The sequence below is a fragment of the Phycodurus eques genome, chromosome 17, assembly GCF_024500275.1.
Source record: "Phycodurus eques isolate BA_2022a chromosome 17, UOR_Pequ_1.1, whole genome shotgun sequence".
NCBI lineage: Eukaryota > Metazoa > Chordata > Actinopteri > Syngnathiformes > Syngnathidae > Phycodurus > Phycodurus eques.
This window is the reverse complement of record NC_084541.1, coordinates 4,644,444-4,660,523: the sequence shown is the minus strand read 5'-3', so window position 1 is coordinate 4,660,523 and position 16,080 is coordinate 4,644,444. Positions and strand designations below refer to the sequence as shown.

The 16,080-nt window shown below is 46.9% G+C and overlaps 1 protein-coding gene across 1 annotated transcript in view; it reads left to right on the top strand.

Annotated features, from left to right (window-relative positions):
• The window catches only part of LOC133416450 (HMG box transcription factor BBX), a 164,574-nt gene that overhangs the window by 115,948 nt on the left and 32,546 nt on the right, over positions 1-16,080 (top strand).

Sequence of the window (16,080 nt, the reverse complement as noted above, 5' to 3'; positions counted from 1 at the left end):
CTGAACCAGTTGAGCTTGTGCAGCTGCTCATCCCGAAAATATTTTTCACCACGACCATTTCCTTAAAAAGTAAATCAGACTCATTATCAGGATTTCTCTTCTGGCACACTAGGTTTACAGAGAACCACTATTATCACCACTCAAGAACTTTCAGAATATTTTGTCAATAATGAGAGATAGACGGATAAAAACATATCGGTCTATCGCTATCTCAGCGCAAATACCACTTACTCGTAGTCGATAGGCCGATAACCGATACTTGGAGCCGATATTGATTTGCAGTAAAATGGAAAATATTAGCGTCAAAATTTTGAATAATACAAACTCCCAAGCGGCATGGTGGAGATTGGTTAGAGCGTCAGCCTCACAGTTCTGAGGACCGGGGTTCAATCTCCGGCCCCGCCTGTGTGGAGTTTGCATGTTCTCCCCGTGCCTGCGTGGGTTTTCTCCGGGCACTCCGGTTTCCTCCCACATCCCAAAAACATGCATTCATTGGAGACTCTAAATTGCCCATAGGTGTGACTGTGAGTGCAAATGGTTGTTTGTTTGTATGTGCCCTGCGATTGGCTGGCAACCAGTTCAGGGTGTACCCCGCCTCCTGCCCAATGATAGCTGGGATAGGCTCCAGCATGCCCGCGACCCTAGTGAGGAGAAGCGGCTCAGAAAATGGATGGATGGATGGACAAACTCCCAACACTTGTTTAAATGCCTTTAAGCATGGTTATTAAACAGCTTTCAGATGTGCAACATATTATTATTATTATTTTTTTATCTTAAGGCCTTTTCACACTGCACTTCTTCATTGTGAAATGCCCCCGCGTCAAAGCGCAACGTTGAATTGGAAATGGAATGGACATGGTGACGTAACAGCTTCATAGGGAGTCTGGAGGCTTTCCCCGCTGACTGGACCGCAATTCAGGAATATGTATTTATCGTTGTTGGAAAATAAATCCCTAACTTCGCTTATTTTAAGGAGGACGTGATGACGCAGCAGCAAAAAAGGAAAAAAAAAAAAAAGGGAATGAAAATGTACCATGCCAATTTCACGGCACCATCTCGGAGTTAAATCCGTTCATGAGCTTTCTGGTTCTAGGAAGAGCGCTTCGAGGGCTATTTCAGACTGCAGGGAGCTTTGAAAGGTAGTTTGAAAGCCTCCTGCAGTAACATCTCGGTATATTAATTTTCTATTCGCCCAAAGTTTAGGTTAGTGGGACACCAAAATTATTATGCCTTCTGCCATTTCCCCCTTGCTGTTTACAGTACAGGTCCACCAAAATATCACTCAGAAATCACTCCGCGAGCCCCGCTCACATTGGAGGAGCTTTTTGACGTCACTGCATCAAAACCCCAGAATAGCTCGGCGTCACGTCAAAACACGCTGTCGCGCAATTAGCACATACACAATGAATGGGAAAGTCGAGAGCGCCAGACGCTTTGCCAGGTGCAGTGTGAAAAGACTTTCAGACGATAGACATCTTTGTTTTACAATTTTAAGAAAAAGTTCAGGAGCTCTCGGGATCAGTAGCATGTCTTATAAAGTTAAACCAAAACTTAAACAAAAAGATAACCTAAGTTTTCTACAGCAAATGAAGTTGTCCAAAATTTCAGTATAACTGAAATATTATTCTTTAACTCGTCTTTGTTTTAAGTTCAAACAAAAACAAAAAGTGAGTTCCCAGGGTCAGCAGCATCTGCAGTAGCCCATCTGTATTACGTAATAAATTAGCCCTTTTTAAAAAGTAATAGGCCCGTAATGTGACAACTGGCCAATAACGTAATAAAAGTCCTGAACCAACACTTTTCACCAATAACGTACTAATACATTATTGGCTAATTATTACTATTATTAGTTATTGGCCTGGGAAAATAAATATATTTGCAAATGTAATAACTGTGCGGCACGGTGGCCGACTGGTTAGAGCGTCAGCCTCACAGTTCTGAGGAGTGGGGTTCAATCCCCGGCCTCGCCTGTGTGGAGTTTGCATGTTCTCCCCGTGCCTGCGAGGGTTTTCTCCGGGCACTCCGGTTTCCTCCCACATCCCAAAAACATGCATTCATTGAACACTCTAAATTGCCCGTAGGTGTGAATGTGAGTGCGAATGGTTGTTTGTTTGTATGTGCCCTGCGATTGGCTGGCAACCAGTTCAGGTTGTACCCCGCCTCCTGCCCGATGTTAGCTGGGATTGGCTCCAGCACGCCCGCGACCCTAGTGAGGAGAAGCGGCTCAGAAAATGGATGGATGGATGGATGTAATAACTGAGCGTTTATTACGTTATGGGCAATTATTATGTTATGGGCTTCTATGAGAGAACCCCATACTGTAATAGCAGCCCATGACGTAATAAAAGTCCTGAACCTTTAACGTCCACTACATTTGGAGATAGCTTGAAAGGTCGAACTCGATTGGACTGGATCATCATGAAAAACTGAAGGTGCCGACTCACCCCTGCATATTGAACGATTGGATACGTATTTGGGCTGGACGATATTGGAAAAACATCACATTGCTATTTTTTAAACCTGCGATATATATTGCGATGTGAAAAAATACAGGATCACTGTTGGTATAGTTTATTTTCTATGTAAACTAGTTCAAAGTTTAGTTCACCGTTTCAAATATTAACTAGTTCAGTTCATAATTCAAACATTTTAACTACTTTCAGCGCTCAAACACAAGTAGTTTTCAACATGTTGCTGACATTACTGGCATTCATTTTCCCATTGTTGCCACCCATTCAATCTACACTAGTAGCCAGCTGCAGCTTTCACCCTACAACCTCAAAAACATGAGGAGAAACGTGTTGCTTGAATGGTGTTTTTTTTTTTTTTGTTAAATAAGGAATTAAAACAAAAACAGGACTTTTGTCCTTAATGTGCAAACAAAAACACGCACCACAGTATGACAGCAACGATGGCATTCTGAGCAGCTCTGCCTGACTATATTCAGAAAATATTTTTTCTTATCTACTCATATTTTATTCCATATTATGGCAGTGTGATTGTACAGTTTTAACTAAAACATTCTGACATAAATAATAACTTTCCTCATAATGCATTTTTAAAATGATGTACTGTATTACAAAAGAGCCACAGAACACATTCGCTCCCATTTACGCAGTGTCCCTGAACGCACGTCACGCAGTGTGTCGTGCCATCCTAGTTTCATTCTGAAGATCGAAATAGGAAATGCAGCAGTTGTACATTTTTTCCCATGTTCTCTTTCATAGTTATAATACAAGGATTATACAACACTCTGGGCTCCTCCTTGTGTTGTTTAAAGCGTCATAATTTACCGTAACTTGAGTACTAATCTAATTAGCATGTCCAAACAGGTCCCCCTGCTGGTCACTTTTTAATATTACAGTTGATTCACTGCATAAAACAGTACACCAACATGTTAAATGGGCGGCTGTGAATCGGTACGTAGTGCAGGTCGACCAGTGACTGAAGGGTAACTGGTTTGAATCCCGGCTACGCATGTCGAACTGTCCTTGGGCAAGACACTGAACCCAAATTTGCTCCCAGTGTGCCTGGCAGCGCCTTGCATGCCAGCAGTCGCCCATTGGTGTATGAATGTGGGTGAATGTGAGGCTTGTAAAGTACTTTGGGCACTGTGATGGTGTAGATAAAGTGCTATATAAATGCAGTCTATTTACCAAATGTTTCCCATCATCAAACAAATGTAAATATTAGTCAATGACAACACAAGTAAACACAAAATGCCATTTTTAAATGTTTTTTATTATTACGGAAGAAAAAAAATCCAAAACTACATGGCCGTGTGAAAAAGTGATTGCCCCCCCCCCCATCCCCCACCCTCCGTTATAACATAACAGTGGTTTATCATGCCTGAGTTCAATTTCTGTAGCCACACCCAGGCCTGATACTGCCACACCTGTTCTCAATCAAGAAATCACTTAAATCGGACCTGCCTGACAAAGTGGAGAAGACCAAAAGATCCTCAAAAGCAAAACATCATGCCGAGATCTAAAGAAATTCAGGAAAAATTAGAACGTTATTGAGATCTATCAGTGTGGAAAAGGTTATAAAGCCATTTCTAAAGCCATTTTTTTGGGACTCCAGCAAACCACAGTGAGAGTCATTATCCACAAATGGCGAAAGCAAAGAACAGTGCTGAACCTTCCCAGGAGTGGTCGGCCGACAAAATTACCCCAAGAGCACAGCAACGACTCATCCAAGAGGTCATAAAAGACCTCACAACAACATCCAAGGAACTGTAGGTCTCACTTGCCTCAGGTAAGTTCAGTGTTCATGACTCCACAATAAAAAAGAGACAAAGCAAAAATGACCTGCATGGCAGAGTTCCAAGATGATAACCACTGCCGAGCAAAACGAACATTAAGGTCTGCCAGAAGACATCTTGATGATTCCTAACACCTTTGGGAAAATACTCTATGGTCTGACGAGTGTGTGAAAAATCAGTAAAGGGGCAAACACTTTTTCACACCATTGTATATCGTGCAGCCCTAATACGTATATGGACACTGAACAACGAGCCTGTATAGGTGTTTGATGCTGGATCTATAGTATTGTACTTTATCACATTTATAAGCTTAATAGTGAAGGAAGACGCTGGTTGCTAAAGAGTGGACTTGGGTGAGAATTAATGTAAGTGTGGATATTTTAAAAAACTCTCGCTGGCTCCTATTTATTTCAGTGTAACCAGCGAGGTATGTACCGCGCGTGTACATTTTGGTCACAAGCGTAGCTTTTTCTTACAAAGGCACATTATAAACAAGGGTGAACAGAAACACTTTGGTCTGCTTCTCAAATGAGCACCAGAGGTTGTTGCTTGGTGCTCATGTTTTTTTCATGTCCATTTGTAGACATACGTCATATACGTCACCAACTTATTTTCTGTACAAATAAAGGAATGTCATTAAACAAACAAAACATGTTTGTTTAAAAACCTAATAACTCTTTCTTTTACTTTTAGGTCTTTTTGTATGTGCTTTGTTTTTCTGTATTAGTCTTAGTCTGAGCCAGTTCACAGCTAGTAAACAGCATGTACAAACATGCCTGTAGCAATAGACATTCATTTAAACATATTGTATATTAATTTATACCCTCCATTCTGTATATATAATTATGCAATTATAGATATCCATCCATTTTCTACCGCTCATCCGGGTCGGGTCGCGGGGGCAGTTGCTTTAGCAGGGATGCCCAGACTTCCCTCTCCCCAGCCACTTCATCCAGCTCTTCCGAGGGGATCCCGAGGCGTTCCCAGGCCAACCGAAGGACGTAGTCTCTCCAGCGTGTCCTTGGGTCATCCCCGGGGTCTCCTCCCGGTGGGACGTGTCCGGAACACCTCACCAGGGAGGCGTCCGGGAGGCATCCGAATCAGATGCCCCAGCCACCTCATCTGGCTCCTCTCAATGTGGAGGAGCAGCGGCTCTACTCTGAGATCCTCCCGGATGACCGAAATTCTCACCCTATCTCTAAGGGGGAGCCCGTACACCCTGCGGAGGAAAACTCATTTCGGCCGCTACAATTATAGATATACTGAATTAATTAATTATAGATGTTTATTTTATCATCCCATTAAGAAATTGTCATCTTATTTATTTTTAATTTATGGCAAAAGGGGTTGTGCAGTAGTTGTGCCAGCCTAAACAATGCCATTAGCAATGATGATGAGCGGGAAGATGATGGGGGAGGGAAGGTGCATCGAGGGGTCTCGCACAGGGCGCCATTCAAACTAGAACCACACCAGACTTGCAGTATGGGACTGCGCGGTCAGCTGATTTTGCGCACTTATCGAAGGCTGCGACCCTGAATCTGTTTTGCACCACGGTCCGGTTACATGCAAAGACAAATTTTGACAGACCGCCGTAGCTGCTGTAAAGCAAAACAGAGACGCCTGCATGCACTATGGCGCTGCCTCATTGTCGGCCCCAGCACACACTGATGCTATTTTCAGACTGGATGTGGAAATTCATTTTGCCTCGCATCCCCCGCTTCTGTTTGATCGCGAGAGTCACTGAATGCACATTTGCTCCTTTTGCACTGTCACAACCATGAAAGAGGAGGGGCTTCACCTTCGGGAGGCGAAGACAATATTTCCTCCTGCCATATCAGAATCAGAATCATCTTTATTTGCCAAGTATGTCCAAAACACACAAGGAATTTGTCTCCGGTAGTTGGAGCCGCTCTAGTACAACAGACAGTCAATTTACAGAACACTTTGGAGACATAAAGACATTGACAAAAAACAATTGTGCAAAAAGATGCAGAGTCCTCTAGCACTTAGAGCAGTTCGAATGACTAATATTGCAATAGTCCGGTGCAATGACCATTGTGCAAAGGGCGCTGAGACTTCAAGGAGTGTATGCGGTTTAAAGTGACGAGTAGTGCGATCATCTGGGACAATGATGGTTGTGCAAATGTTACAGATACTCCTCAATCAGTGTGCAAATGTAGCACTCTGGCATGAGTGGCCAGTATATGCAAATATGAACAGCAATGGACGACGATGTGACCTGTATTATGGCGTTGTACTCGTTGTGGGAGTCCAAACATATTTGTAATGGGTCCACAACACCATCCAGAAGCACATGCAGCTTGGCGTATTTCACCGCTTTTTCCAGAAGCTGCGTCTGGGGACTGCAACTTCCAGTGCTAACTTGTGCCCAGTTTGACAACATGTTGACACGAATCGGTCCCAGGATTTCCCTATTCCCATTCCACCTGAGCTGTACAGCACCTGACCATTTGTCTCCAGTGAGTATATTCACTATATCTACTGAGTCACACTTGGAAGGTTTACCACAGCGCTGATAAATGTATAAAAAATACAGCACGCCTCCAAATTGCAAAAATTAATGGATTAATGAAAAGGTTGGCATGAATGGAATTTGGATCGTTCAGATTGTCTTGCTCTATCAACAGTCATACACACACACACACATCGATATACTGTACAAGTTCAAGATTGTATAAAGTCACCAGAATTTATTATTATTATTTATTATTTTGGAAAGCAGCTACAGTGACGTGAAGTATTGGCCCCGTTCTCAAATTCTTATTTTTGCATAGTTTCCCCACTTTGTTTAGCATCATAAAACAAATGGAAGTATCAGAAGAATACAACCCAAGTGATGGGGCCCGGCCGGGCATAGCCCGAAAGGGTAACATGGGTCCCCCTTCCCATCGGCCCACCACCTGTGGGAGGGGCCATTGGGGTCGGGTGCATTGTGAGCTGGGCGGTGACCGAAGGCAGGGACCTTGGCGATCCGATCCCCGGCTACAGAAGCTGGCTCTAACGTCACCTCTCTGGGAGGCAAGGAGCCCGAGCTGGTGTGCGAGGTCGAGAAGTTCCAACAAGAAATAGTCGGGCTCACCTCCACACACAGCTTGGGCTCTGGTACCAGTCCTCTCGAGAGGGGTTGGACTCTCTTCCACTCTGGAGTTGCCCACGGTGAGCAGCACCGAGCCGGGGGGCAATAAGTATACCCACACCTGCTCGGTGCCTCTCACCGTGGGCAACTCCAGAGTTCCTGTACATTGGGGTTCACCCCAGTGGACAAGAGGGTAGATGCTCTCAGGAGCAGGTGTGCACGACACAGTGGAAAGACAACAATCATAACACACACCCATGACAGGAACCCCCTCTGCCCCCTTAACGGCTGGGCCCAGACGGCCCCGGAACGTGGAAGTCCCAAATGAGTGAGTCATCAACGACAAACCTGGACAGCAGCCCTGCCAGTCCATCAGATATTGCAACCCCGTCCCCCTCCGACAAGATGACAACAGCCGCCTCACCGCGAAGACGGGGCCCCCGTCCATGAAAGGAGGGGGTGCCTGGAAGGTGGGACCAGAGGGGACTCCCAGTCGGGCTTGAGCATGGTGACAGGGTTGATGACCTTTGTGATGGGGAAAGGCCCAACAAACCTGGGAGCGTGATTCCAGGACTGGAAGATGCTTGATGGAGAGCCAAACCCGTTGACCCACTTTGTAGTTCGGGGCCGGTGTCCACTTATGGTCAGCTGCGGTCTTGTAGGACAGCGTCTCACCAAGGTCAATGCAGATGGAACCGTGGACTCTGGGGCTATGGCAGGAAACAGAGATGGTTGGTAACCATGTACAATGTGAAAAGGCAAAAGACCAGTGGATGCAGAGAGGAGAGAATTGTGAGAGAACGCGACCCAAACGAGCTTCTGAGTCCAGGATTGTGGCTCCTGTGAAGCGAGACATCGGAGACCAGTCTCCAGGTCCTGCTTCAGCCTCTCAGTTTGTCCGTTGGTTTCAGGATGAAACCCAGATGACAGACTGACGGTAGCACCTATTAAACTGCAAAACTCCTTCCAAAATCATGAAACGAATTGGGGGCCCCTATCCGATACCACATTATTGGGAAAAACATGAAACTTGAATACCTGGTTTATCATCAACTCGGCAGTTTCTTTAATTGCGGGGAGTTTCGGAAGTGCAATGAAGTGGGCCATCTTAGAGAACCTGTCAACAACTGTGAGAAGGGTGGTATTTCCTTTAGAGGCCGGTAATCCAATCACAATGTCTACGGAGATGTCTGACCAAGGACGTTGTGGTATTGGTAGGTGTCGCAATTCCCCCGAAGGACATTGACGAGAGGACTTGTTAGCAGCACATACCTGGCAAGCATTGACGTAATTGATAACATCCCTCCTAACATTAGGCCACCAAAAGCGCTGTTCGACCACAGATAGCGTTTTGGCAATGCCGCGGTGACATACAGTTAGTGTGAGCCCAGTGGATGACGCTTCCCCTTAAGGTCGGGACCACATAAAGCCTGTTTTCAGGGAAATCTTCAGGGCTAAGAGTGTTCTTCAGATCCTCTTTTACCACAGTTTCAATGTCCCAAACAAAAGCAGAAATAAAACATGACTTGGGCAAAATGGTTTTAGGGACGGACAAAGAATTCTTGTCGCAGAAAATATGCAATAAAGCATCTGGCTTACCATTTTTAGAACCAGCTCGGTAGGATAACGTGAAATTAAATCTTGTGAAGAATAGAGCCCATCTATCCTGCCAAGCATTTAATATTTTACCAGTCTTAAGATACGCAAGGTTCTTGTGATCTGTCTATACTAAAAACGGGCTCTGAGCCCCTTCTGGCCAGTGCCTCCACTCCACCAAAGCCACCTTGACAGCCAGCATTTCACAGTCACCTTTGTCGTAATTTCTCTCGGCTGGGGTCAGTTTTTTGGAGCGATAGGCACAAGGATGTAACTTATCATCCTTGAGGCATTTCTGGGAGAGCACTGCTCCTATTCCGGCATCAGACGCATCAACTTCTACAACAAACTGCTGTTTGAGATCTGGCAAAGTGAGGATGGGAGTGGAGGTAAAGCTCGATTTTAGTTTCTGAAAAGCTGACTGACTAACCGGGTTCCACGCAAAGGGTCTGTGTGGCGAGGTAAGATCATCCAAAGACGAGGGTATTGAACTGAAATTTCTAATGAACTTTCTGTAGAAATTTGCAAACCCTAAGAACCTTTGTACGTCCTTGCGTGACGTGGGAGTGGGCCAATTAGTCACGGCATCAACTTTGCAAGAGTCCATTTTGATTTCACCTTGAGCCAGCACGAAATCCAGAAAAGAAACAGAGGCCTTGTGGAACTCATATTTCTCAGCTTTGTCATATAGTTCATTCTGCAGTAACGGCTGCAACACAGAGCGGACATGAATAATGTGAGTCTCCTCATCCGGGGAGAATATCAAAATATCGTCCAAATATACAAAAACATACACATTGAACATGTCACGCAAGACAAAAGTTTTGGAAAACAGCTGGAGTGTCAGTTAGTCCAAACGGCATTACCAAATACTCACAATGTCCCGTTGGTGTGTTGAATGCTGTTTTCCATTCATCCCCCTCCCTTATCCTGACGAGATTTCTTAAGTCTAGTTTGGTGAAAACCTTGGCTCCCTCCAGGAACTCAAAGGCAGTGGAGATGAAAGGAAGAGGGTACCTGTTTTTCACAGTTATTTTGTTGAGACCCCGGTAATCGATACAGGGTCGCAGGGTCTTGTCCTTTTTGTCCACAAAGAAAAATCCTGCTCCTGCTGGGGATGAAGATGGGCGAATGATCACAGGCTGCCAGTGGTTCTTCCACATACTCTTTCATAGCCTTGTGTTCCGGCCCTGAAAGAGAGAACAACCTCCCCCGTGGAGGTGTGGTTCCAGGCAGCAAGTCAACTGCACAGTCATAAGGTCTGTGGGATGGAAGGGATTTGGCTTTGGACTTGGAAAAAACGTCTTTAATGTCATGGTAACAGGTGGGCACTTTAGACAAATCAGGATCCCCAGATGGGGTCTGTGGAATATCATTTGAAACATATCCCTGAACATTACATGGAGGCTTGAAACAGTTCTGGGCACAATTGCTGCTCCATGACATAACATGCCCAGAGGACCAGTCAATGTGGGAGTGATGTAATTTCAACCAAGGGTTCCCTAAAATAACCACGTACCGAGTGAGAATCAGGAAATGTTAATGTGAGTGTTTGGGTGCGGTGAGTGATCTTGGCCATAAAACTGCCATCTGCAGCATAAGCGTTGCAGTGGCGTCTTACTTGAAAAGTTCTAAGATGCATACGTCTAACAAGGAGGGAGTTGAGTAAATTTGCGTCAGAACCAGAGTCAATAAATACAGATGTATGAATCTCTTGATATGGAGAGCATAGTGTCACTTTAGGAAGAACCTGGGTAGGGTCTTCCTTAATGATATTTAGACTCACCACTCCCGTGCCCTTGTTACCGGCAACTTTGACATGACAGGTGCTCACAGAATGACCCAACTGCCTGCAGTAGAAGCACCGCCCTTCCCTCAGCCGGCGTTGACGTTCCTCACGGGAGAGACGGAACCTTCCCAGTTGCATGGGTTCATCCATGGTCACGCTAGCGAGTGGATTTAGACTGGCAACAGGGCATCTGCCTTGGTTTGGCTGGTCACCGAGGCTTTTCTGAATTCTACTCTGAGCCCCTCCCGAATGACAGAGCTTCTCACCCTATCTCTAAGGGAGAGCCCGGAAACCCTGCAGAGGAAACTAATTTCAGCCGCTTGTATCCGGGATGGTGGCACGGTGGCCGACTGGTTAGAGCGTCAGCCTCACAGTTCTGAGGACCCGGGTTCAATCCCCGCGGGACCCCGCCTGTGTGGAGTTTGCATGTTCTCCCCGTGCCTGCGTGGGTTTTCTCCGGGCACTCCGGTTTCCTCCCACATCCCAAAAACATGCATGGTAGGTTAATTGAAGACTCTAAATTGCCCGTAGGTGTGAATGTGAGTGTGAATGGTTGTTTGTTTGTATGTGCCCTGCGATTGGCTGGCAACCAGTTCAGGGTGTACCCCGCCTCCTGCCCGATGACAGCTGGGATAGGCTCCAGCACGCCCGCGACCCTAGTGAGGAGAAGCTGCTCAGAAAATGGATGGATGTATCCGGGATCTTGTTCTTTCGGTCACGACCCATAGCTCGTGACCATAGGTGAGGGTAGGAACGCAGATCAACCAGTAAGTCGAGAGCTTCGCTTTTCGGCTTAGCTCCTTCTTCACCACAATGGACCGATGCAAGATCCGCATCACTGCAGACGCTGCACCGATCTGCCTGTCAATCTCTCGTTCCATTCTTCCCTCACTCGTGAACAAGACCCCAAGATACTTGAACTCCTCCACTTGGGGCAGGATCTCATCCCGACCTGGAGAGGGCACTCCAACCTTTTCTGACTGAGGACCATGGTCTCAGAATTGGAGGTGCTGATTTTCATCCCAGCATGTGAAGCGGCTGGGAGGCTCTTTCACTCACCCGAGTGTCCAAGACATGCAGCCACAAGTCCAATGACACAACCACAACCACAAAGTCGATCATCGAACTGCGACCCAGGGTGCCCTGGTGCCAAGTGCACTTGTGGACAGCCTTATGCTTGAACATGGTGTTTGTTATGGACAATCCTTGGTGAGCACAGAAGTCCTATAACAGAATACCAATCAGGTTCTGATCGGTGGGGGGGGGGCCTTCCTCCCAAACTCGCCCTTCCAGGTCTCACTGCCATTGCCCACGTGAGCATTGAAGTCTCCCAGCAGAACGATGGAGTCCCCAGCGCTAGCGCTCTCCAGCACCCCCTCCAAGGACTCAAAAAAGGTTGAGTACTCGGAACTGCTGTTTGGTGCATAGGCACAAACAACAGTCAGGACCCGTCCCCCCACCCGAAGGCGGAGGGAGTCTACTCTCTTGTCCACCGGGGTGAACCCCAACGTACAGGCGACGAGCCTGGGGGCAATAAGTATATCCATACCTGCTCGGCACCTCTCACCGTGGGCAACTCCAGAGTGGAAGAGAGTCCAACCCCTCCCAAGAGGACTGGTACCGGAGACCAAGCCGTGTGTGGATGCAAGCCCAGCTATATCTAGTCGGAACTTCTCGACCTCACACACCAACCCAGCCTCCTTCCTTGCCACAGAGGCGACATTCCACATCCCTAGAGCCAGCTTCTGTAGCCGGGGATCGGATCGCCAAGGTCCCTGCCTTCAGCCACCGCCCAGCTCACACTGCACCCGGCTTCTATGGCCCATCCCACAGGTGGTGAGCCCATGGGAAGGTAGTATAGCAGTGGTCTAAAATGTTATTCTCCATGGTAGGACAGTCGATGTGCTGCTTGTATTTAGGGAGTCCATTGTTGAGTTCACTTTGTTAAAGTCCCCAAGAATAATGAGTGGTTAGTCTGGATGCTTTAATTCCAATTTTGTTTACTTGTTCAGCGAGCGTTAGTACATGTTAGCTCGAGCAGAAATGTAAACACCCGCAAGTATGAAAGATGCAAACTCATGCGGTGAGTAGAATGACTTACAGTTCAAAAACAGCGACTCCAAGTCCGGGCTACAGTGTGTGCTGAGCTCTGTGTGCTCAGTACACCATTTTTCGTTGATGTAGAACCATATCCCCCCAACTTTTGTTTTCCCCGTGATGCGGTCTGCTCGGTGAAGTTGGAAGCCTGGAAGCATTACGGCGCCACCAGGGACACATTCACAAAGCCATGTCTCCGTGAAGCACAGGGCAGGGGAACGTTCAAAGTCTTGTCTTTGAGAGAAGATGAACCTCGTCCATTTATTTGGGTCGGGAGTGTAGATTCGTGAGGTGAATCGCCGGGAGCGGCAATCGGAATCCTCTCTTACGGAGCTTCACCTGGATTCTGGCACACTTCCGCCTTTCATCGCCTTCGCCTCCATGCGCCGTACACGGCGGTCGCCCCACCGGTGAGTAACTAGGAGAAAAAACTGAGCGAAAGTTGGTGAAAGAAATTCCAGGTTGACTCCCTGTTTTGCAACTCCTTCCATTGTGTGAGTGAGTCGCGTAATGTCTCCAAAGATGAATGAAAAACACAAAAACATAGACAATACTAGAGAGCATGTAACTGATGCAACCACACAGTTAGGCGCCATCTTGACTCCTATTAAGGACACTGCCTCCCACTTTCGGCTGTTCAGGGCTCTCTTTTGTCCAAGAAACCACTTTGCTGCTCTCCAAACCCAGGCTACCGCCTGAACCAATTTTGACAGAAGGCTGAGCCTCTAGACATCCAAAAGATTGTTTATAACAGACCCTGCTGGAAGTCTCCGTAGCTCTGCATATTTTGGTTCTTCTTTTTCCTCTATTCTTCTGAGTGCAGCTGCAAATGATTTCTTTTGAAATTTGTTAATGTTCTCTCAAGCAACGGCTGCTATTTCTTTTGCTGATTTGATTGGCCAAACCCCCATTGGTAAACTCAAGAACTCCAGTCCATTTTGCCACTCCAAGTTCTCTTCCAAGTCTCAGGGGCTGGCTCCTCATGTAATTATGTCAGCAATGTTTCTCGATCCTGGAATCCACCACCAGTCTTGGGCTCTAGTGCCACCTTGGATCTCCCCAATCCTGTTAGCAAATTGTTTTGGATATACATAGTTTTCCTCCTGCTCTGCACCAAGAATTGTTTGAGTATCCACTAGATGATATGTCTTTATTCACACCTTGGCAATGAGACCTTTTTGTAGGCCATCAATTAGGGCTGAACCAGCTGATTTTCATTGGCACTGACAAAGGGTTGGATTGCTGTTTGCTTATTGATAGAGTTTAGGTGTCTTGGCTTTGGATGTGTGTGTATGGAAAAGTTAGCTGTTTAAGAAGTTGATGGCAAGAGGGAAGAAGCTGTTGGAATGTCTGCTAGTTTGAGTTTGCATTGTTCGGTAGCGCCGACCTGAGGGAATGAGCTGGAAGAGCTGGTGACCAGGATGTGGAGGGTCCAAGAGGATTTTGGTCGTGCTTCCTCAGAGGCCGCAGGAAGTACTCCTCTGCTGGGCTTTTTTGAGGATGGAGTTGATGTTTATTGCCCACTTCAGGTCCTGAGAGACTTGTAATTCCCAGGAACTTCAAGGTCTCGACGGTTGACACAAGGCAGCTGGATAGTGTGAGGGGCAGCTGTGGCGAAGACTGCCTCCTGAAATCCACAATCATCTCTACAGTCTTGAGCGTGTTCAGCTCCAGGTTGTGTCTGCTGCACCACAGCTCCAGCCGCTCCACTTCCTGTCAATATGCAGACTCGTCACCGTCTTTGATGAGGCCGATGACTGTGGTGTCATCTGCAAACTTCAGGAGTTTGACAGCCGGGTGCGTCAAGGTCCAGTCGTTCGTGTAGAGAGAGAAGCGCAGCGGAGAGAGGACACAACCTTGCTGCGTGTGGATAATTTGGCCTCCCCCAGCCTCACCTGGTGTGTCCTGCCTGTCAGGAAGCTGTAAATCCACTGGCAAATGGCAGGCGAGACACTGAGCTGGAGAAGCTTGGAGGAGAGGAGTTCGGGGATGATGGTGTTGAACGCAGAGCTGAAGTCCACGAACAGGATCCTCGCGTAGGTCCCCGCGCTGTCGAGGTTTTCTACGATGAAGTGCAGTCCCATGTTGACTGCATCATCCGCAGACCTGATTGCTCGGTAGCCAAACTGTAGGGGGTCCAGCAGGGGACCTGTGACGCTCTTGAGGTGGTCCAGCACGAGGCGTTCAAAGGACTTCATGACCACAGATGTCAAGGCGACAGGCCTGTAGTCATTCAGACCCGAGATTGCAGGTTTCTTGGGGACTGGGATGATGCTTGAGCGTTTGAAACAGGATGGTACTTCGCACAGATCCAGAGATCTGTTGAAGATCTGTGTGAAGACTGGAGTGAGCTGGTCTGCACAGACTTTGAGCCAGGATGGGGACACAAGGTCTGGGCCTGCCGCTTTGTTCATCTTTTGTTGTTTGAAGATGCATCTCAAATCCTGTTTGTGGATGGTCAACGCAGAAGTCAGAGGTCTGATTGTGGATTCTGGTGCAGCTGTCTGGGTGTTGGGTGTGACAGTGTCCTTTTTCGAATCTGCAGTAGAAGCTGTTTAAGTCGTTGGCTTGTCTACTATTTTTCTCATCCTAGGGGGATCGTCGCTTGTAATTGATTTGCGATTGTAATGCATGCCAGACTGATTTTAACTGTTTTTCCAACTTTGCTGCATAGTTTCTCTTTGCAATGTTAATTTCTTTAGTCAGCTGGTTTCTACTGTGATTATACAGGGCCCTGTCCCCGCTTCGATATGCGTCCTCTTTAGCCTGGCGAAGTTGCTTCAGTTTGGCAGTGAACCACGGCTTGTTGTTATTGAATGTGCGAAATGACTTTACACACACCTCTTTACAGACTCTAATATAGGATGTGATAGTGTCTGTATATTCATCCAAGCTGCCAGCTGAATTTTCAAAGACACTCCAGTCTGTGCAGCCCCGAGAATAATGAGGGGCGATTCCGGGTGTTTTTTTTCAATTTCGTTTACTTGTTCGTGTGAGCTTGAGGCGTAATGTTGACACCGGCGAGAATGAAAGATGCAAACTCTCGCGGCGAGTAGAAAGGCTTACAGTTCAAAAGCAGCGACTCTAAATGCGGGCTGCAGTGTGTGCTGAGCTCCGTGACGTCCGTACACCATTTTTCGCTGATATAGAAGCATATCCCGTCGCCTTTTGTTTTCCCCGATAACTCCATGACGCGGTCTGCCCGGTGAAGATGGAAGCTGGGAAGCATGACGGCGC